Raw genomic sequence first — 22,314 nt, 5'->3', positions numbered from 1 at the left:
GCCAGGCTCATCCTCAACCTGGTGTTTGGCTTCATTGCACTCAACATGATAACAAACATCTGGCGGAATTCCTCTTCCCATCTGGGCCGTTCCTGTGGTTTCCCTGTCCCAGCTGACATTTCCTTCCTCTCCTACTTTACAAGGAATTCTTATAACCCTTTCTATATGTTTTTCAGAATTAACAAGAATTAACGAGCACCTGTCTCCATACTCTGCCTGTAATTATCTTCCAGCTTGATAGGCCCGGTGCTTCTGGTACCCAATTTAGGAAAAAATGACATAGAAACATGACATACCAGAAGCTTGAGGTATCACACAGAAATTACAAATGCTAAACAGGTAGTGAAGTCTGTAACTGAAGGCAAGGCATTTTCTCTTTGCTAACTCTCTGGGGATTAGTTGAACTTCAGGAAGCACTGAAGACATAATATTCAATTTTTTTTCTCCTCTCTAAAGAAGAGCCCTGCTTTTCTAGACTGTATGTTAAAAACAGAGGATGAACTATTTTATTTATTTTTTAAGATTGCTCTGAAAGCATATTTTGGTAATCCAGCTGAGAATATAGGATGTAATATTTAGGGGGGTTTTGGACTGTTACATAGTCTTAGCATCTGGAAGTTATATTTAGGGAACTGAGAGATATATGAACATAAAAGAAAATATATGCAACATGGCATCAGGGAACGGCCAATGACTAGAAAGGCTTCAAGAATTCAGCACAGAAAAGAAAGGTGACTGTGGTTTCTGACCTGCAAGATTAGCAATAAGGATTTAGTGATCTGGATGCTCTTGAGACCATTATATGAGAACACGGACAAAATGAAAGATACTTTGATCTACAGTTCCCATTTAGAAAACCCTAAAATTAGCTACAATATATCTAAGGTGCTGAGTGTATCTCACAGACCACTGAGCAGGTCTGTAATTAACTGTGGTTCTTTGTGTGCAAAAGGACATGTGGTTGATTATCATCCAGACAACAGGCCTGGAAAATGCAGCTCTGTCATGGATATATGGGTATATAATGCTCCCTGCTAATTCTAGTTCAGTTATATAGTGTAATATTTGGATAAATTGCTCCATTTTGGAAAATACTATTTTTAAGATCAGATTTTGATATTAGAATACACTGAATAAAAATGCTCTGGGGAATGAAAGCTAGCAGCAAGCACTGAGGACACATGGCAAAGCCCAGGATCAGAGCCAGGGGTTTCCGTTCACACTCCTGACGCCAACACAAGAACATTTTGGGGAATCTTCTCAAACCTTCTCTGCCTAAGGGCCACAAAGTGATAAGGCCCACAGCTGCCCGACTCTCCACACAGGCTTGCATCACCAGTGGAAAAGGGGCAGTGGGCTGAGATGAGGGAGGCATTAGGTGCACCCTGCTGCCACATCTGCCAAGCACCATTCAAACACCTGGGGAGTCGGACAGTCCCCAGAAAGGCTCCCAGAGCAAAAAGTGGCTTGAAACAGCCTCAGCAGAGACCTGGAGCAGCCCATTGACAGGATCAATCTGAGGGAATGATTTAACTCCTTGTTATTAGGTAACATTGACATTTTTACTGTATATCTGACAAAGAAGTGTTCTTTAGCAAAAGAGACAAAACGTTTCATTTCACTTTGCTGAGCTTAGTCCCATTAAATTGTGCATAGTTGCCGAGAAAGGTTCACAACTCTTAAGCACAGAAATCTTATCTCGTTTATATTACCACTAGGTGGCTCAAAATCAAAGAGCAAAATACACCACTGCTCAATCTATGATCGGAATAAACACACACAATTTAAAGACTGTTATGTGCTGTCTCATAATTGTCATACTTCAAAATTTTCTATAAATCATCAAGCTCCCCAGGTTAGTGGTAAATACTCCCTTGAGAGAGCAGAGCTGTCATAGCCTCAGGCACATTATAGCTCTCAAAGACAGATGTTGCTTGCGAATGTGTGGGAGAGCAACATCCAAATGAATAATCTGTATTTTTCTCCTTCTTAAAATCAATTGCTACTGAGTGAAGTCACCAGCTGACAGAGAGCAATGGAGGATGTTCAAAAGCATCTAAAGAGCAGCCTTAGCACCACATTATATTTTAATTTATTTTAACAAATCATCTGAACAAGTAACTTGTTTTGCTTCATAGTGATTACCTTTATTTATAACTGTTAGCAGCTTATGACTTGAGGTCTAACTTTCTATTACACATTGCTTTAGATTAAGGACAAAGCTTACAAATCAAACCCATCCTTACTTGAAAGTAACTTACTGATAGGCGAGACTCCTGGGTATAGATATATATCTGCAATCAATCAAACCTGCTGGCTTAACAGCACTTTGCTCTTTCCAGGTCAAGTAAAATAAATAGAAAGGACAGTTTCTGCAGAACTTCAAGAGGCAGATTATGCTATCTGCTACCTTACAGCCAGCCATTATCCTACCACTGACATATGAATTGCCTCCTATTGAGGATGATGGGACTTGTTAAACAGGAGGGTGTCAGAGAGAGAGAGACATAGAAAGCATTTCTATTTTCTCATTAATTCAAATGCCTTAAGTGTTGTATGCAAATCTCCCATTTCTTACACGAAGCAAGATGGGATATGAGCCACAATGAGTACCTCCTCACAGTAGTCCTTGCATTTCCCATGCAAATAAAACATTTTCACAGAAGCTGTAATCTAGGCAGTTGAAATACACCTGGACAATAAGCATGCTTTCATGTGGTGGCTCATTGATGAAGATTTTGTATCCACATGTGCTCATCATGCCCATAACTGAGAATTACTGATAGAGAGAAGTCTCCCAGGGGACAATATCCAGGGTGATACCAGATTCCCACCTACACAGTCTTCCTTGGCATCTCTAGAAAAATGTGGCATGTGCTTGTTTTGCTCGTCTTTCCTGTTTGACCTGGCACGCTCAGACCTAGGGTGCTGTGGTGTCAGAAGCAGAGATGAAGCTGAGGGCCCTAAAATCTGTGTCAGGCTGCAGGACCTCAGCTGGACATTTCCTTGGACAAGGGGAGCTCCCTGGAGCACACGCCATCACTCCTTGGGCCTTGGAAGAAGAAAGCTCCTGGTTCTCCTACCAAAGTGATGGAAGGAGCTTGCCTTTCCCCTCCCACAGAGAAAGACCTTCAGAGAGCAGGGATGCCACCATGAAGGAAACACCCAGAATAACACCCCTCCCTTACAACAGACCCCGCAGTTGGAGGCATCAGTCTGTTAAATCAGATATACCTTCAAAATCTTCACAAGTGCCTTGCAAGTTGCCCTTTGGGGACAACACCCTGCTTCCTACCTGAGTTGTCATCACAATGCACACCAGCTTCACCCCCCAGGCTCAGAGGCATGGCACACTCACATACTGTGGGTCCTGGAACAAAGGTTCTGCCCAAAGACACCCTAGATGGCTCTGAATACAACACCCTGCTCAGCAGCAGAGGTTACAAGCAAGAAGGTAGGAATGGCTCTTACTTCGGGGACGCTGGGCTGTCCCCACAGCTTTATTAACCCTGCCAAAATCTTTCCTTGGCATTTTTCCTTAAGAGTGAAATTTAGCACTGGCAAAAAGCAATGGAGCTTAACCTCCATGGTACAAACCTTGTAGCAACCTCATAGAAGACAACTGCAGACCTTGTGCAAACCTGTTACAACAGGTAATAAGCTACAAGGTGTAGCAACTTGCTACAACAAGTAACAAGTTTCCCTAGATATTTGTTTTTACTAGTGGTTAAATGCTTTTCACCGCTCTCATGCATTTGTGAAACCTTTGCAACAGTCCTTGGTGGGGATGTCACTGGCTGTTCCCAGGTCCACAGAGACAGGCATTGGGCATCCTGGGCCGAACACAAAAGGGGCATGCAGGAGAATCATACCACCTTCACACAATGGCTATATTTTTTGGTTTCCAGCACATATATCTAAAAACTCTCATTTCTTCAGTAGCATCTGGATAATGAATAACATGTGCTGTTCTTGTTTTGTATTACATTGTTGTCTTGAACTTCCATTGTGTTACATGCATGTGTGCACTTACTTACACAGGTTTGCTATACTTTTTGGTTGTCCACCAGCTAAGAGGTGTTGCAGCTGCCGTTGCTTGAAGGTCTGTCTCATTTCGACGCGCTGTGCACTGGTGCACTGCTCTGCACCTTGCTCCTGGTGCAGAGTCTAATTCAAAGTCCTTTTCCTGATTTTCAAAGCCCTCCATGTCTGCTTCTGCTTATGGTGACGATTGATTTGTCCTTCTTGTGGAAAAAAAAACCAATAAAAAAACCCCACATTATTTTGTTGATCAGTAGGAGCAAAGTTGTGACCAGAAAAGGCTGAACCTTCAGAGAAGCCAAAATAAGTCCAAAACAAAGTAAAAATATCCACTAACTGCACCAAATCCAAATGAAATGTAAAACCCACCTCTGTGCTCTCACTGTGGGAGCTGACCCCTGGACCAGGTCACACAGCTGCTTCCTAACACAGGAGCCTGGTTCTTGTGGCTGAGCAGGAAGGTAAATCTCTGTCTTAAAAACTTTTCGAGTACTATGAAACAGCACTATGGTAGATGTAGATGCTGGCTATAATCCACAAGTTTTCTTCTGAGATGTGTGCATCTGGCCTGTAGTATTTCCAAAATTAAGCATTTACTCTGTGGTCAAATTGGTTATATAGGTGGCAAGGTTTTGGTAGCGGGGGGGGGGGGGGCTACAGGGGTGGCTTCTGTGAGAAGCTGCTAGAAGCTTCCCCTATGTCCGATGAAGTTAATGCCAGCGGGTTCCAAGACGGACTTGCCGCTGGCCAAGGCCGAGCCCATCAGCGACGGTGGTAGTGCCTCTGGGATAACATATTTAAGAAAGGGAAAAGAAGTTACAGGGGAGTTGCAGTTGCAGCCAGAGCGAGCGGAGTGAGAAGATGTGAGAGGAACAACTCCGCAGACACCAAGGTCAGTGAAGAAGGAGGGGGAGGAGGTGCTCCAGGCGCCGGAGCAGAGATTCCCCTGCAGCCCGTGGGGAAGACCATGGTGAGGCAGGCTGTCCCCCTGCAGCCCATGGAGGTCCACGGTGGAGAAGATATCTACCTGCAGCCCATGGAGGACCCCACACCAGAGCAGGTGGATGCCCGAAGGACGCTGTGACCCCATGGGAAGCCCATGCTGGAGCAGGCTCCTGGCAGGACCTGCGGACCCGTGGCCCTGTGGAGAGAGGAGCCCACACTGAAGCAGGTTTGCTGGCAGGACTTGTGACCCTGCGGGGGACCCACGCTGGAGCAGTCTGTTCCTGAAGGACTGCACCCCGTGGAGAGGACCCATGCTGGAGCAGTTCGTGAAGAACTGCAGCCCGTGGGAAGGACTCATGTCGGAGTAGTTCATGAAGGACTGTCTCCCGTGGGAGGGACCCCACGCTGGAGCAGGGGAGGAGCGTGAGGAGTCCTCCCCCTGAGGAGGAAGGAGCGGCAGAAATAACGTGTGATGAACTGACCCAAACCCCCATTCCCCGTCCCCCTGCGCTGCTTGGGGGGGAGGAGGTAGAGAAAATAAGGAGTAAAGTTAAGCCTGGGAAGAAGGGAGGGGTGGGGGGAAGGTGTTTTTAAGATTTGGTTTTATTTCTCATTACCCTACTCTGATTTGACTAGTAATAAATTAAACTAATTTTTCCCCAAGTCGAGTCTGGTTTGCCCGTGATGGTAATCAGTGAGTGATCTCCCTATCCTTATCTCGACCCACGAGCCTTTTGTTATATTTTCTCTCCCCTGTCCAGCTGAGGAGGGGAGTGATAGAGCGGCTTTGGTGGGCACCTGGCATCCAGCCAGGGTCAGCCCACCACAGTTGTGCAGCCATTCAGGATTTTGTCCTTGCTCTGTGTCCCCAGAGTGGGTGCTGGACACTTCTGGAGCTCTAGGCCGTAGTTTCTGAAACCATAAACCTCTCTGCAACACAGCCACGTTTTCTCACAGGACAAAGAGGTTGCTCTTGGAAAGCCCTCCTGCCTGCAGCCCAGTACAGCCACCACCTACAGCAGAGCGGGAACAAAGGGGCAAAGAAAAGGATGGAGGATTAGTTGAGGCAAAGATAGTTTGAAGGCTTGACTGGAATTAAGAGTTATAGGGGTGAGTCATAACCCTCAGCATTTTGTGTAAAGACTGGTTTAGATGTGCTTCTGATAAGCCTCTCTTTGTGCCCTTCTAGTGAGCATTAGGGGTAGATCTGTGGAAAGTAAATATCCTGCCATAGGCCTGACTCATCTGGGAAAGAAAAGTGCCGTAGTTGATGGCTCCTCAGCCTGGCATCAAACTGGTTGCAGTTTCCCACGTTCAGCTGACCACCCTGCCTGTGGTGCCGGCAGCCTGAACGCTGTGGGGTGTACAGACATCTGGCTGTTCTACGGGAAAGGACACCGAGTGCCCTGATGCTCTCCTCGAAGCCCTCCCACTCTAGGGAAGGGGTCTGAATACATATTCACTAGCAAAAAGTGAGAAAAAGCTACGGGGAAATATGGTTCATGTCTGACAATCATCTTTTTTTTTTCTTATTTCAAAGAGAAAGAGCAAGCAGGCATTTACCATCTTTATTTTGTAAAAAGGGAAATGTCTGTTCCTACAGTGCCACCTTCCGTTCTTTCTTGCTTATAGTCTCAATTTTACCTAATCTGTTTCATTTTCTGAACAACTTCTAGTATTTCTGTTAGTGAAGGCCCAAACAAAAGCATTTCTGTGCATTTCTCTTTGATAGTAGCTTGTATTGCTAAAACACAACAATCTTCAGATCCAGGAGGTAATTCTTGAACATTTCTCAACAGTGTTAATTGTCTCTCTTGCATCCGAGCACATTCTGGACTGACAAGGCAATCAGGTGTTTGCTGAAAAGGTAATGAGTAAGTAGGAGTAGGGAGGGGTACATTAAGCTGGTATATTGCTCAGAAGGCGGTCTTTTTCTCAAACAGATCTGGTAGGTTCAGTGTATGCTGTATATACGATATGGATCTGAATGTCTATTGTGATAATAAGAATGAACATAAGCAATAACAACTACAGGTTCTTCTGTCAGAGGATCAAACAATGGAGTTATCAAACAATTATGACAAACATAAAATTACGTTGGTTATGCTGACAAGGTCATGTGCAGCTTGACAGTTCACTGAATGAGCTTATCCTCTGTACTAATAAATTTTATACCCAGATAATTCAGTGCAACTATAGTAATTGTTGTGTTAACAAATGCATAAATAGAATCTACAAGGAATGTGAAATGCATTATTATTCATTTCTGTAATTGGAGCTATTTTTTATATGGGGATATCTAAGCAATAGCTATTTTTAAGTCAAAGAAGTACCACCTTAACTTTTCCAGGATATAAATCTGGTGTCACACTCTTCTCCACATCACATGCTGCCAAAAATATCTGCAGTAACTTCTCAGAAGAAAGAATTTTTTGAAGTTCATTAAGTACCGCAGGCACGTTCACATCAGGGCTTGTGCTGTGCTCACAGGGTCTTGTCCCCAGGCATTGGAGGTGATGGTGCCTGGTCGCTGGTACAACCACTGACTGCATCAAAGGCCATGGCTGACAGTGACCATGTGGCCTTCAAAAGGCCACAACATCAGGGAAGCAGAAGTTCCTGCCTTGTAGGTAAATCTCATGACAGAGCCTCACTGGGAGATTTTGTGACCAGTGTTGACCATTGCTGGAGCCTGTGTCTTCCCTGGAGTGATGAGAGGAGCTGCATCTTCAAAACCCTGAGCTCTCAGAGGCAGCGTAAATATCCTCTTGCGGCCCTGTGCTGGCACGGGGGGCTGAGGCCAGGGCTATCAGATGCCCCCAGCCAAACACCAAAGGCGAGGGTGGAAAGGACCTGTTGCTCACCCACCTGTGGGGAAGGGAGGTGGCAGTGGTTACTTGCTCCACGTGAGTCAACTGAGCAAACGCTGCCCTTGGCCAGGCTCTCACCTGCATTGCTATGAAGGAAGGGTGGTGCAGGGTGCCCTTTCTTGATGATTTGATGCTGTTCATGCCCAAATGCTGCTCTCTGGGGGCACAGCTAATTGCAAATGCTTTGTGAAGGGCCATGTCTAGAGAGATTTCTCTTGAGGCTGCCCATCTCTCATACAGTCTTTGCTTCAGACTGGGGTTGCAGAGATTTCCAAGGAGGCTGGGAAGGAAGAGGGCTGCATCCCCATGTCTTGGGCAGTCCTAAGGCCAGAGGGGACAGAGGCCAAGAGGATTCTGGTTTAGGAGTTGGCTGTGAGGAACTGTCTTTGGTCTATGTTTTGTGTGTGTTATGGATGTAAATTTATTCAGAGTGCAAAAATGGCTTTTGGCCCTTGCCAGAAACAAAGGTGGGATTCAGTTTGAGACTGAGGTATCTAAATTTAAGCACCTAATAGCAAACCTTTATTTGTGAGCTGGGCATCTCAGTTCCTATTGCAGTCAGTAGAGATCCAAGCCGTGATTCAGCTGCCAAAGCATTGGTGTCCAGCGCCATTAAGATGCCCTGGAATTTTCTGGCTGGCCTCCAGCTGCTGCTCCAGAGGACCTAAGGTCCTGTGTCACATCTGCAAGCCCCATCTGGATGCCTAAGGTAGCCTCAGGCATCTCAGAGTTACTCGTTATCACTATTAGTAAGAGGGCAACTGAATGGAGCTTCTCAGTGTCTTCCCCACCGTGGGCAGACTCAGTCTCCAGACCCCACCATCTATGCTGAATACGCCTCCTCTGAGATTCGTGGACTGGATCTTCACCATCTATAATGGGAGCTTAGAAATCTCATCCACACATATATTAGATGACTAATTTCAGTGTCCCAGGCTGAGTGCTGCCCAAAGTGTTTATCATTTGGCAACGCACGTTCTCTCTCATGACTCAGTTCCATGAGGAAGCTGTAAAAATCCAGTTGCAGCACGCACACGGGAAGGGTCTCACCTTCCCCGTCTCCCAAGGGGTCTGTGCTGCCAAGTGCAGGTGCTGGGGACTTCTGCTGCGACTAAGGTCCAGGGAGAGACTGAGACTGAGATGAGCACAGCAAGAGGGAAGGCACAGGTTGCTGCCAGTCCTGGCCCCAGAGAGCCCAGTGGGGGCTCAGCCAGTGGGGCTTCGCTTGCTTCAAACTTAGGCAAGCTCTGGGGAAGCAGCTGGGAATCCAGAGGTTCAGGCAAGTGAAAGAAAGGCTCTTTCCCTGCTTTTGCTACTGGCAATCATGAACAGAGGCAAGCAGGGCCACTTAGGTAGAGCTACGTGGTAGGTCACATAGAAAGCATTTCTCTTGCTGATTGATAGTGCCAAAAGCACTGTAGGATAGGAGATCCCAAGGACACTCAGTGCTGCTTAGTGTGGACACATCTGGGGCATTTGGGAAGCATGGTAAGGGCCTGAAATTTGCATGTGAACTCCAGCTTGGGATGTCTTCCTGGGTCTGTCCCCGGGAGCAATCTGATAAAGCAGTACATACACAGCCAGTGAGACCGTGATTTCAAACCTCATGCAGGTGTTTTTTTTCTAGCTAAGAAATTAATGTCTTAGTTGTCTCCTGCCTTGAAGCTAGCGTAGCTATATGCACATACAAGATGAATGTGACACACTGCAATTTCTATTTGCTAGCATTTTATGCCTACACTACCCAGCATAAGTGGCTGAAAAAGGTTTCTGGCACTGTTAGTTCAGACCTTAATGCAACTGCATCAAAGCCAGCTTCTTCTAATGGACTGAAACACTGAAGTATTTATTTAAATTTAAAACATTTAGAAACCGAACCTAGAAATGGAAGCACTTTCCCCAAATGCAGCAGATATTGCCAAAAGAGCTGGGGCTCAGTCATTTCCTCCCAGCAGCGAGAGCCAAGGCACCAGGTGAGACAGCCCCGACACGCACGTCCGTAATCCCTGGATTTCACTCCCCATTACAGTTTCCCAAGTGCACTGTTTTATCCCATTGTGCTGAAAGGAAATGACTTCACACGGATTCTACTGATGATTGCATGAAAAAGTATGATTTTTTACCTGCCAATAAAACAGGACTCTCCCACAGTATATCGCTACCAATATGTTTCACACTCAGGGTGGGGCTCCTAAAAAGTGCGTCTAACTATCATCAGCTTCCAGAGGAGTGACCTTTCTCTTTGTTTGCCTCTCTATATCATAAAGTAGAACAGACTTTTCATTTGTTTGTCTCCAAAGTATGTCATCAAAATATCCACATATTTGCTATGAAAGTAAAGTTCTGTTCTAATATTTTTATCTAAAACATGAGATTAACAAAGTGTCATTCATAGATGGCATCTGGTACAAACTATTTTAAGACCATATTTAGAAACGGGGTTGAAGTGTCTGTATCTACTGCTTTAAGGCTCTCTCATTGATAAAAGTTTTCTTTGCATTTCTTTTGCCAAGTACATTCTGAACTCCGCAGTACAAAACCCGTCTGCTAATTGACATGGTATTTGAGCTTCAGATTAATATCCTCCCAATTGTTTTTCTAACAAGACGCTAATGAACCAACCAGGGCAGCTTTGCCTGGGAGGAAACTCATAAAACATGAATTGGAGAGCCAGTCCATAAATAGAAATTGCTCAGATTGTATATCTAGTCCATCACAGTATTAATGAAGATTTCATCCAGGACAAATGAGTGCACCCATTTCCTGCTGGAGACATTCATCCACCTTCAACTCAGCCCACTTGCATCTTGGAACTTTGACTCTTTCTCTCAGTAATACCTTATAGGTTTGCACATTTTCTGTGATTTTAACATCTTCTGAGATTATATATTTCAAGACTATCTCATGTTGACAAGGCTAGAAAGGAAAATCTCTCTAAACTACTTTGGGAAGGCTAGAAATGCCATATTCGTGGGTTGAAAAACATATCAGGCACATGCAGTGGATCTGACCCGCTGGCTGCAGCACGCATGTGCCACACAGATGGCCCAAACATGAGCCATGAACCCCACACGTGCCCATTCCCCTGGTCCACACACACACTACCAACAGGCAGCCCCTGCCCGTTCACATGTAGGTGTAGATACAGCTAGGGCTATTGCACCTCGCACACGCCAGCTGCCTGCGAGGGGATCCACCACCACTCAAAGCCTTTACATTAATGTTGGAAGACTTTGGGAAAGGCTCTGTGTCAGTGAGGAGGTACAGGCTTGCTGCTGCAGGGCGAAGTTCTGTGGCTCTGGCACAACCCCACAGCAGTTCAGACCTGCTGTTCAAAAAGGTCCTTTCTGACCTCAAACTATTCTCAATAGAGTAATTGAGAGAGTTATCATTATATAGTGCCTGACTGGCAATTTACATGACGTGATCTGCTCACAGTTCATTTTCAGATGTACAGTTTCAGTCCCCATTACAATATTTGCTATCAGAAAAGGAATCTTTGATATTAGTTCCAAAGAACCAAACTGATGATCTGAAGCAGGGTGATTGCTTGGAATTTTTTTTTTTTTTGGGGGGGGGGGGGGGGCGGAGTCAGGACATGGTGGGAGAAGAGAAGCCAAATGTTATTTTCTTAATTCCTCAGTAAAAAGCAAAACGAGTAAAGTGAACACAGGCAAATCCATTTAAGCACAAAGGCAAGGCATCCTAGGAGAGCATGAACCAGAGCTTATATAAGAGACATTACACACCTCATTACGGAATTCAAAATATTTGACAAGGCAAAGCCTGTTGAGATCTGTAAATAAAGTATGAATGTTGGTGCTCCAGGGCAAAAAACGAGAACATGCAGATACCAAAAGATACAAAGGTGAGTTTAAGCTCCTCCATCTAAAGTCTTTTAAAACACTCTAAAGGTTCCCAAGTTTCTCAGTGACATCCTGTTCGTTCAGCGTAGCAAAATGCTGAGCAAGTGACAAGTACAGGGCAAACCTGATTGCTCAGAGTGTAGAAAACACACTGCAGTAAAACAATCACCTTGGTATGTTAAGTGTCACTCTGGAACATAAAGCTATCTGGCTGATGCTTAAATAAGTGCAAGAGGAATTTATTGGCATTTTTATGGAGAATAAATACGTTCTTGCTTATAATGTAGCAGCAAGGTGATATTGATAAACAAAGATCTAATGGATGGAAGTGTCTCATCGCTGAATCTCGTTTGTGCGAGGCTGCTAATTCAGGCTGTGTGGTCCTTACTCCTGTGAGCAGGTCTGCTCACTTTGGTGGGATAGCAAAGGTCTGCATCCCTTCAGCTTTTATACAAATTCAAAGCCCACAAAACACAGCTACCTCAGTGAGGAGAGACAGCAGCACACTCAAGAATAGCACACTTACACCCTTGCTACAGCCTGGTGTTGTCATTCCCAAAGACATCACAAACAGCTCCTAATCTCTCAAAATGTGATCGAAGCTGGGTTTCAACAGAGATTAGCTGAAAGCTCAGCTCAAGGGCACTTTTTGAAGATGAAGGGCTCAACAAAAGTCCCTGGCTTGCAAAATTCAAACCTGCTGCAATGTAATATGAGCAACAATTTTAAAGTACTGGCAAAGGACAAACTAACTGATCAAACTGCCTGTTTCATTATTGGTAGAGAAAATAGGCCATATCTTTACTTGTAATAGAGTTTTTGTTTTTCATTTTTAAAATGTATGTGTTTGTCCAGCAGAACATAACTTAGCGTTCTATTTCTATACCAATCACAGTATCAGACAACAGACCACTAATGGTAAAACAGCACAGTGTAAGATACCACACAGATTTACCTTATTGCAGCAATTTTACATTACATTCACCTAGCTAATCCATTTGGACTATTAGCAATCTAATATTTCTCTATTTATCATGCCTTTGCAAGAGGTTACCGCTGATACTAATATAAAAATTAAGCACACTCACTCAACCCTCTAGATTAAGGAAAATAATCTACCCAAAATAAAAAAACCTCTAGCATTATATTGGGTATACAGCACAGACTTACTGTAAATTGTCTGTATTCTGTACAATAGCAACCAGAGAAATGTGCCCTGCAAAGCCCATTATATTTATATAAAGAGAGATATAGAAAGATGTATGTACTCAGCAGCAGAATAAAATGAACATACCATTTTGCTGCAGGAAGTCTGTGAGAGAAACGCTTGAATGTCACTGCTAACTTGGATTTGGTAGCCCAGCTCATCCCTCTTGACAGAGGTCAAACGGCTCAGGACTGTAACCCTGATGGGAGGAGGAAATTAGTACATGCTGGACAGATTGCTTTGTCCTCCCTCTCTCCCTCCCCAAGGCAGGAGAACATCAAAAAAAGTCTCATCCCATGATGAGGTCAGAAAACCACATAGTGAGGAGAGAAGGTTTCCCCAAAAAGCCACCTTCTCAGGTCTCAGCAGCAATTGCATGTAAAAGGCTCAAACTATGGTTTGAGCATGTAACTGAGCTGTCGATTTATAACAGGGGACTATCTCTGTATTCCCTCCCATAACAGCACCTACCATTAAACTGGCCATGGCACTCTGCATACCGTATTTCTCCTGGGACAGAGCCCCAGACATATCAGCTCCACAAATTTTAACAATGTTAGAAATCAGCCACTTATGCAGTATTTGATACAAGACCCCAAAGACGTAAATGTAAAACCAAATCTGCAAGTCGTTCCCTATGGGCAGCCAGGCACCCTGCTCCTGGTTCGGCATTAACCCCCCTCAGGTTTTGCAGACCAGGACTCCCAGTCCTGGGGCCTCATCCACAGCACTCAAGTGCAGATACATCACAGTTTTGCACTGGAGCATAATCATACACCTTTGTTTGTTTTGAGTTCCTTTCCTAAAAATTTGTCTGATTCAGTCTGCCTTTGACTCTCGACTACCATTGAACTGATGCCTTCAGAAAACTATCCACATTAACTCTTATGCCTCTTTTCTGAGTGCTACTAGGGAATTAAATCCCTTACTGACTATGTTTATACTTAGAGGTACAGTACCTTATAATTATTGACATTGAATTTCATGTGCCATTTCATTAATCAGTCAGCTCTGCAAATCTGCTCAGCTAACTTAAGATCAGACTATTCTGAGAAAATATTCTGGTTTATCATCTGCATTACTGTCACTCATTTCATTATTCACCTTTTCTTACCGTATCTGTTATGTCTTAAATGGCATAGTCATAAGCCCAAATCCAGGTGATAACCCACAAATAACCTCCGATTTTCTCCAACATACAGTCATGAAACACCTGAACATGAAGCAGGCTCTGTCAGAGTCCTCCTCTAAAAGCCTTATGCCCTACATGCTCCTCCACATTGCGCACCGTACCTGCCCTTTGTGACGTGCCTTCTGCAGGCTGTGAAACTCTCCTCTCTCCCGGCTGTGGTGTGGTGCAAAACGGGGGTACACAGCAGGATGAGCTGAGACCCAGAGCCCTCATCAACCCATGAAATTTCCTACCAGCAGCGTGAGGAGACAGTGGCAAAGCTGGCCCAGGCCAGCTGCATAATGGCTGTGAAAGAGAGGGGAGCACTCTACTCTGGCTGTCCCTGTGTCTCTGTGCTTAGGGATATTTTTGGTATCAGGTCCTTGTTTTGTTGTCTTTGGCCATTGCTGAAGACAAGGATCCATGGAAAGAGCCTCCTTACGAGTGGGAAAGTTGCTCCTTCGATCTTCCACTACCTTTTCAATAACTTCTACTGATGCCCTTAGTATGGATGTCAGACTTCTTTGTCCATAGTTTTTCAGATTATTCCTCAATCCTTTTTTTAAAGACTGGTGTCCCATTTGCAGCCTTCCATTTTTTTGTCATTAAGTGCTTTAAGCAGTAACTCGAACAGGACAGTTGCGGTTCCATACTTGCACACCAGAATACACCTGAAGCTCCTGCATGAATTTTTTCTGGTCCTGGGAACTCGTTAGGTTCAGTTTACTGGTTTATTCCTATCAGAGTTTCTCACACTCATCTCCTGCGAAGAATGACTCCAGTGGGAGACTCATTGACATCTCCTGTAACCAGCACTAATAGAAACACATCATTTAGCTCTGCTGCAAGGTTCTGTCTTCACAGAGTGCCTTTTCTGCACCTTCATCACGTATTGGCCCAGCTGACTTTCTGGTCAGCTTCCTCCTTTGATGTTTTTGAAAAAGGTTTTATAGGAGCTTTCACACCTTTACTAGGTTGCCCCTCTGAATCCTCACTGGCCTACTTTATTGCAGTGTGACACTCAACTTGCTACAGTTTATGATCTTTTCTATTTATTTTCCTTGTTCAACTAAGACTTCCACTTTTTAAAAGATGCCTTTGATGTCATTTAGTAGTTTCCACTGCCTTGATGTTTGACCGTGCCAACATTTTGTTTTCTTTTCAGTCCTTTAAAAAATCTTCTCTGGTAGGTGGTATACATTTACTCCATGCTTCTAAAATAGTGTTCTGAAGCAGTCTCCACACTGCCAACACACATTTTCCTGGTTTATTTAATCTTCTGGTTTCCTATGTACTATATCTCACTGATTTATTGCAGTTCTACTTTCCAAAAATCCTAAGTCAGCTGCACATATCATCTCAGATTTTTGTTGTTTAAGACCAGAAAAGCTACACTAATTTGAAACACCATCTTCTCATGGGAATGACCCCAGCGACATGGGCTTTTATGAGAGGATCCTAGTGAAGTCAATGGACTAGCGTGAGAAAGGGCTTTCAAGAGCAGAACCCTGTAAACTTTTACCCTAATCAAAAAATAAGATTTTTTTCATATTGCTCTTTTGTGCCCTCATTGTCTGCCTACCTTGATTTTGGGTATTTACACACCAGAATAATCATTTGTATCTAAATGGCATAAATTAGGCATAGCCTTGTTATTCAACCTTATGGAATATTAATTCTTCAAGGAATTGCAATTTAAAAATTGTTATATAAAAGAAAGACATTTGTAATTTAGAATTAAATTTAACCTCCTTCTAAAGAGTAAATCTGTTTTCCATATACTTATGAAACTCATGTCTACTACACACAACCTGAATTGCTTCTCTCAAATAGCTATTTAAAGAGCTGCATTAATTATCGTCTCCTCAGGATTCAAAAACTTGCTGTGGACTGGAAGAGAAGAAAGGTTTAATCAGGCCACTCTTTCACTCCCGTGAGTCTTTTCCTAACCTGCATGAAGGCAGCTGCCACCTGAGCTGTTGTACAAACAGAGCATAGCAACATCCTACAGAAGAATATGAATCGTAGAGGTGTTCAGTTTTGCCTGTTGGGGTTTGGACTGTAAGAACCATGCCTGTGAAAGGTAAAATATAATTTTTATCTCCTGAGTCTGGAGGGAGTGAGGGGCTGAGGCTATATCTGAATTCCCATGCCCTGGCTTCCCAGGTGACTGTAGTGGGAAGGGGGTGAGGTGTAGCTCAGGTCCCCTTTGGCCCGTGGGCTCCATCGCCTTGCCGTGGAAATCCAGACCTTGCAGAGGGACAGTGCACACTTGGATCTCTGTTCAGTGGGATTCTGGGATGTGCTCAGGCATATAGGTAGTCCCAGGTGCTGCAAGACACTCTCAGGTACTGTGCTTTTGACCTAACCTGAGCCCAGGATCAAAGGTAGGTTGGGGCTGCTCTACTTCGTGTCGTGCTGCTAGAACGCAGCCTGGGAACACCACCTACCCAGCGCACAGCAAAAGGAGCCCAACTCTCTGGTCCACCATCCTGCCCCCAGGCCTGGGGTACATGTCCCTGCAGGGAGAGCAGAGGTCACACCAGCAGCTCGAGGACACCCAGGGAGCCTTTGTGTTGAAAGTGGTCCTGAGTGAGGAGACACACTGGCTTCATGGCTCCTCCAAGTCCATACATCCTGCATGTGTGAACCCCTGTGCAAACTCCTGGTTTTCTTCTTACTTTGATGTAACTATGAAGTCATTTGTCTGCAATCAGTGAAAGCAGAAACAGATAAGCCAGAACTGAAAAGTGACTCTGCCTTTATAAGCCTTAATTGACCTTTCCTCCATGCAGCTAATGGCTCCCATAGGCTTTGTGGTGTGTTGTTGGTTGTGGGTTTTTTGTGAGCTGTCCTGCATGGTGGTCTCCATCTTCTCCTATGGTTTCAACAGAAGTGGAGTCAAATCCTGTATGCTGACTCCTGCCTTCCTTTGGAAAACAAAATCTGAAATAACAGCTAATGCCCCGCTGACTGTGTGCAGCAACCAGCAAATTCCACCTCTTATTTCAAAATTAACATATCCAAATCAGAACGACTACCACAAAAGCAAGGATGTAGGTCCAACTGTATAGAAGAGTCTGTTTCTTTTTTCCCAGATGCGTAAAGGTGGCTCACGTTAACCGGACATGTGACTCCCACCAGCTACAATGTGATTGATTTTCAGGTGTCCAAGTCAGGTCCCCAAGCATCCCCATGATTCTGGGCTTCAGTTTGCAATGACACCTGCACTTCAAAAAGGAAGTGGTTTCTGCTGCTCACACAAGGCAGTATCAAAAACGTGCCAAAGCGGATTACAGAAAATGTCACTGCAATCCTGCACCTCCCTCAGGTCCCTCTCAAGTAGGTTTTGTTTGTTTCTTTTGAAATTTATCTCAGACTTCTGCAGAGATAAGGATAGGAGACACCATTACCAGGAGCTGGCAATTTTGTTCAGTTTAAGATCTAAGTAGAGAGGAAAGTAAAAGTTTATGATTTAAGTGTCAGCTCAACCTTTACTGCTAAGTCCCTAATGCAGCACTAAAATTACTCTATTAGGGAAGAAAAAAAAAACACTATCACAGAACTGAAGAGGTTTGATCTCTCCTGACATACAAGTGACGGAAGTTTAATCCTGGATGTATTTCAAGCAAGAATGAAGAGCACAAATTGCCCAACAAAGCTCTTAAAACAAGGCTAAGAAGTCTAGCAACCACAATAGATGAGTTGTTTTAACATGTTTGTCCTGAAAAATTCCTCAGCAATTTCATTCCCCCACTAATAGAGGCTTCATTAGGGATGCCCTTAGAAGGTAGTTTTTAGTTTTAATCACATTTTCATGGTCATGCTGCGGGTGGACTGTCAGGTGGTTTTAAGATTAAGCTGCTTTTGAACTTCAAATCTATGTGACTACAGGAATGACAAACACTACAGATTACAACACTCTGGCCCTACCTTTTACAGAACCAAATCAATTGCACAACAGGTCACATGTTCAAAGATCTGTAAATATTAAGTCTCAGTAAGCAAATCACACAGTTCAAGATTCAATGGAAAAGAATCACCTTGTGCTCAAAACTTAAAGGCATATCCCAACGAGTTAAAATATCATATCTCTGTTTAGAAATTACAACCAAGTTTTGCTTTCTATGGACATCCTGTGCTTCACTAGCTCTGGCAGGAGTTTTGAATACAAAATATTAGTAACAAATTATACCAGAAAAGTCAACAGAGAAAAAGGAAATTATAAAAGTCAGTCTCTATACAATATATTTCCTCACTATCTAGGATAGCAAAAGCACTCCTTTAACACCTCATCCGATTATTTGACCATGATGTTGTATAGAGTTGGTCTATGAAAATAAATATTCAGTATTTTTGTTTCTTTACAGTTTGGCATTTTCTGGAATATTTGCAGGACTTCTGGAGAACGAGGAAATTTATTCCAAATACATATTTGTGATTACATTATTTTGAAACTTTATACAATCATCCTACGCTCATCTTTCCTTTCTCATCCAGCTTACTCCCCACTAAGTGAATGAGGGAAGACAAAAATTTCCACAGAGTTTTATTCTAAAGACATCTTCACAAAGGAGATCTTACATATGTTTCCTCCCCTAGCTGAGTACAGCTTTTTCTGCTGAGGAAAGATCCCTTAATTGACTTCATTCAAATCACCCCAGGTGGGTGATTAAAAGATTGATTAGGGATTTGTCCCCTGCCTGTCAAGTCTGACTGCAGCTCACTTAGATTAATAGTGTATCTCTCCCTGAGCTTGAAATGATAATGCACTGCTTGATTGACTGAAGTGTCCCTGGGTCAAATCAAATAGGACAAACCGCTGCTACAGAACATCTCCCTGGCTGGCATACAATATTAGCTATTTTTCAATGCACAATACATTTATCTTCCACTGCCCTACAGCTTTCCTTGACCACTGAATCAGAGAAAGAAAACCTCTTTAGAGGTGGGGAAATGAGAAGGGAGAAAAGAAAATAATCCACAAAAGGATGAGTTTATTCACACTTGCTTACCCTCCAAGAACCAATTTTCCCCTGGGAAGATTTTTCTCTAAATACCCACCAGGTTTCTGCTCTCCCCATGCAAGTTTGGCATCTTTAACTAGCAGTTTCTGCCAGGACCACATGCAAAGGTCATAACCTTGCATGCCCTTGTGTTCATCTAAACCTTTCTGGGAATAAAACATTTGAAACTAATGTTGTTCCTTTATTGCCTAGAATCCAAAACAGGATATTGCAACAGCAGGGAAGGTGGGAGGTTTGCGGGATTAATTTGAACAGAATATATCAAAGACCTTCTCCCAGGAGGAGATTCCCACATATCTGATACCTGCCTTCTGGGGTGAGGCAATATGATGCCTGTTCCCCAGATGAAAAACTAGTAAATGCTGGGGAAAGACCTCTATTAAGTGGAAGCAATCAAAAAGTGGAATAAAAATACTCCTCAACAGGAGACATCTCTCAAGTGAGATTCTGATTTCAGTTGGTGAAAAAAGGTCAAGGTCAGCAAGGATTGCTGCAAAGAGTTGCAGCGGTCTTTATGACTGGTACCATGAGCCTCAGCGTCAAAGATGACTGCATAGAGATTTCCAGATTCCAATGAAACAAAGTCCCCAAAAGTTGAAAGAAGGATTGAACTGAGGGTGTTTGCTTGGAAGAGAAAAGTTATAAACAGCATCACAGCAAATTCGGAGTGAACTGTAACCAAATCAAAGCTGAGGGCACTCAGTTTGCTGGTGGCCAACAGATGAAGCAGACCTGGACCGAAGCAGTGTTTGCACCAAGATACAGGTGTGGATGAAGCGCAAGTGCAGTGGTGGTGCTCAAGAGTAGCTGAAGAATAATGAGCATTAGAGAAAATCCAGTGCCGAATCTCAGATTCTGAATAATGCTCTTTTTTCTCCACAGACAGCAGGCCTGGCTGACTGATCTGTAGAAAGCCACAGCTCATTTTTTCAGAAATCCCTGTTACAATCTGAGCCATCTTGATCCCCTGGGCAGCTGAACTGACCTCTCTTGTGCTTGGATCATTGCTCATCTGCAGCTCTGTCAAGAGACAAGCTGAGTCCTTTCACATAGGAATTTCTGAAATACAGCCAGCCATCACTGACCTTTCTATTAAAAACAACATTAAACTTGATTCTCAGGCTCAGTACTGCTTGAGAAAGAAATGCAAACTGCACATTTCTCAGGGAACTAGCCACAAATAAAACCATATATTTTAACATTTGTCATTTGAGGCTCCATTTCCTGGAGTGGAAAGGTGTTCGAACCACAGTCTTGATGCCTAAATACTCAGGGGGTGATTATTGTGCAAGTTTTCTAGTATTGTCTCATTACTGAAGTATGAAACAGGGCAAAACAAATGACTGCTCTAACAAGTAACGTGACAGCCTACCACAGGACATCTAGCTGGACATCACAAGTTGCCCTCTCACAGCAATAGGCAGTAGAAAGCAGCTGCCATTAGAGGGAACAGGACAAAGAGCATCCAGCACTCCTGGATGAGAAAGTCCACTCCAACACTCACCCCATCATATCCCATCCCACCCTACCCCACCCCATCCAATCCCATCCTGCCCTATCCCATCCCACAAGAGTAGAGCACACAGCATTCTTGGGGAATACCAATGAATAGGCAGGCTGCCAAATCAAGGCACTCTAAAGAATGAATAATCATTAAGAACAAGAAGAGATTTATTTTGCATCATTCATTTCTTACCGAACACTTTGCTCTGCTTTCTACACCAGCCATTCTCTGCACATAGGTTGGCAGAGCACAGCTCCACTGCTGGGAGAGGCAATAAAAGACAGGACATTGACTGGGGGTGGGATTTTTATCACTGTAACCAGATCCTGATAATACTTCTGTGTGCATACAACACTATACACAGCAATGCTTGCAGTATCAGGACTTGTGTTGCAAAATCTCACCTTCCTGAACCTGTCTGTGTTACAACCTCCATTTTTTCTACCATCTGCAATGAGCTAAAGCCACTACCGGAGCCTGGGAAGCCTCAAGTATTTCAGCAGTTGAGGAAACACAGTGAAGCTGCTTTTTTTTGCAAGGAGGGTAACTGATTAAGTTTGATAAACTTTGTAGTATTTTTGCTTTTAATGCTAACTTCTTTGTTTCAAGCAAGCTGGCATTAAGTGTGGTGCAAGTAGTTCACACATGAGAACTGCCGATCAGCTGAAAGCCTTAAGAATATTAGCTTTAAAAGGGTCCTCCTAACGCAAATTGTCTTAATGTCCTGTTACTCTTAAGTTCACAGAAGTCCAGGTAAAACACCTCTCTTTCAACATCATGTTATGGCTTTATCTCTCTGTTCTAATTAAAACATACTTCGTGTCCAGTACGTTCTGCTAGTGCTTTTGTAAAGGCACATAAGAAAAGTAAAATGATTAATGACTAATGATTGACATTTCCCCCTTTCCTCCCAATTAACAAAGTTCCCAATCATTTGTTCAATTTAGCCTAATGGTAGCAAGACCTAAGACCATTAAGTAATACAGATGAAACAGGGAGTCACAATGTGCTGCAGCTTATTAAAGAGCATTTTACATTACACTAAAAGCTCATAACTTTAATAGGCCTTGAATGTTCCATTAAAAAATTAACTCAAATAGTCCAGAAATAAAGTCTCTATGGTATCTGAATGATTCTATAAGCAGGATTCTTAAGCATGATGATAACGCAATGATAAACAGCTAATAAGGCTGGCAATGTAACAATTTACCTTCTTTTGCAGATGGAATTGTTTCTTTGTGGAAAAAAAATGTTTCCTCTTATATCTTCCTAAATTTGAGTTCTCTATTTACTGATTTATTTTGATTCTCACTGTTCTTGTTGCGTGTTTTTGTTTTAAGGGGGAAGTGACTGGCTGAATATGAGAGACTGACCTTAGTTTTCTTAACACTAATTCATTATGCAGCACTTCTGTGTGTCTGCAGTGGCCTTTTGTTTAAACAGCTAAGTTAGAGAGACCTTTAATGTTAATATGAATTTATTTGTATGGTTTTGGTAGTGTCTTAAATTATAATACTATTACATTAAAAATGACATTTTATGAAGAATTTCTATTCTCTTTCAATTTTATTTCTCTTTTATCCAACTTTCCCCCCAGGCTGAGAGAGACCTTCAAGCTAAAGGTTAATGCTGACATTTATGGTTCAAAATTTTTGTTTATATTTGCCCATAACCACATAAAAC

Source organism: Gymnogyps californianus, chromosome 2 (assembly GCF_018139145.2).
Source record: "Gymnogyps californianus isolate 813 chromosome 2, ASM1813914v2, whole genome shotgun sequence".
In the NCBI taxonomy this organism is placed as follows: domain Eukaryota; kingdom Metazoa; phylum Chordata; class Aves; order Accipitriformes; family Cathartidae; genus Gymnogyps; species Gymnogyps californianus.
This window is presented reverse-complemented; position numbering follows the sequence as displayed.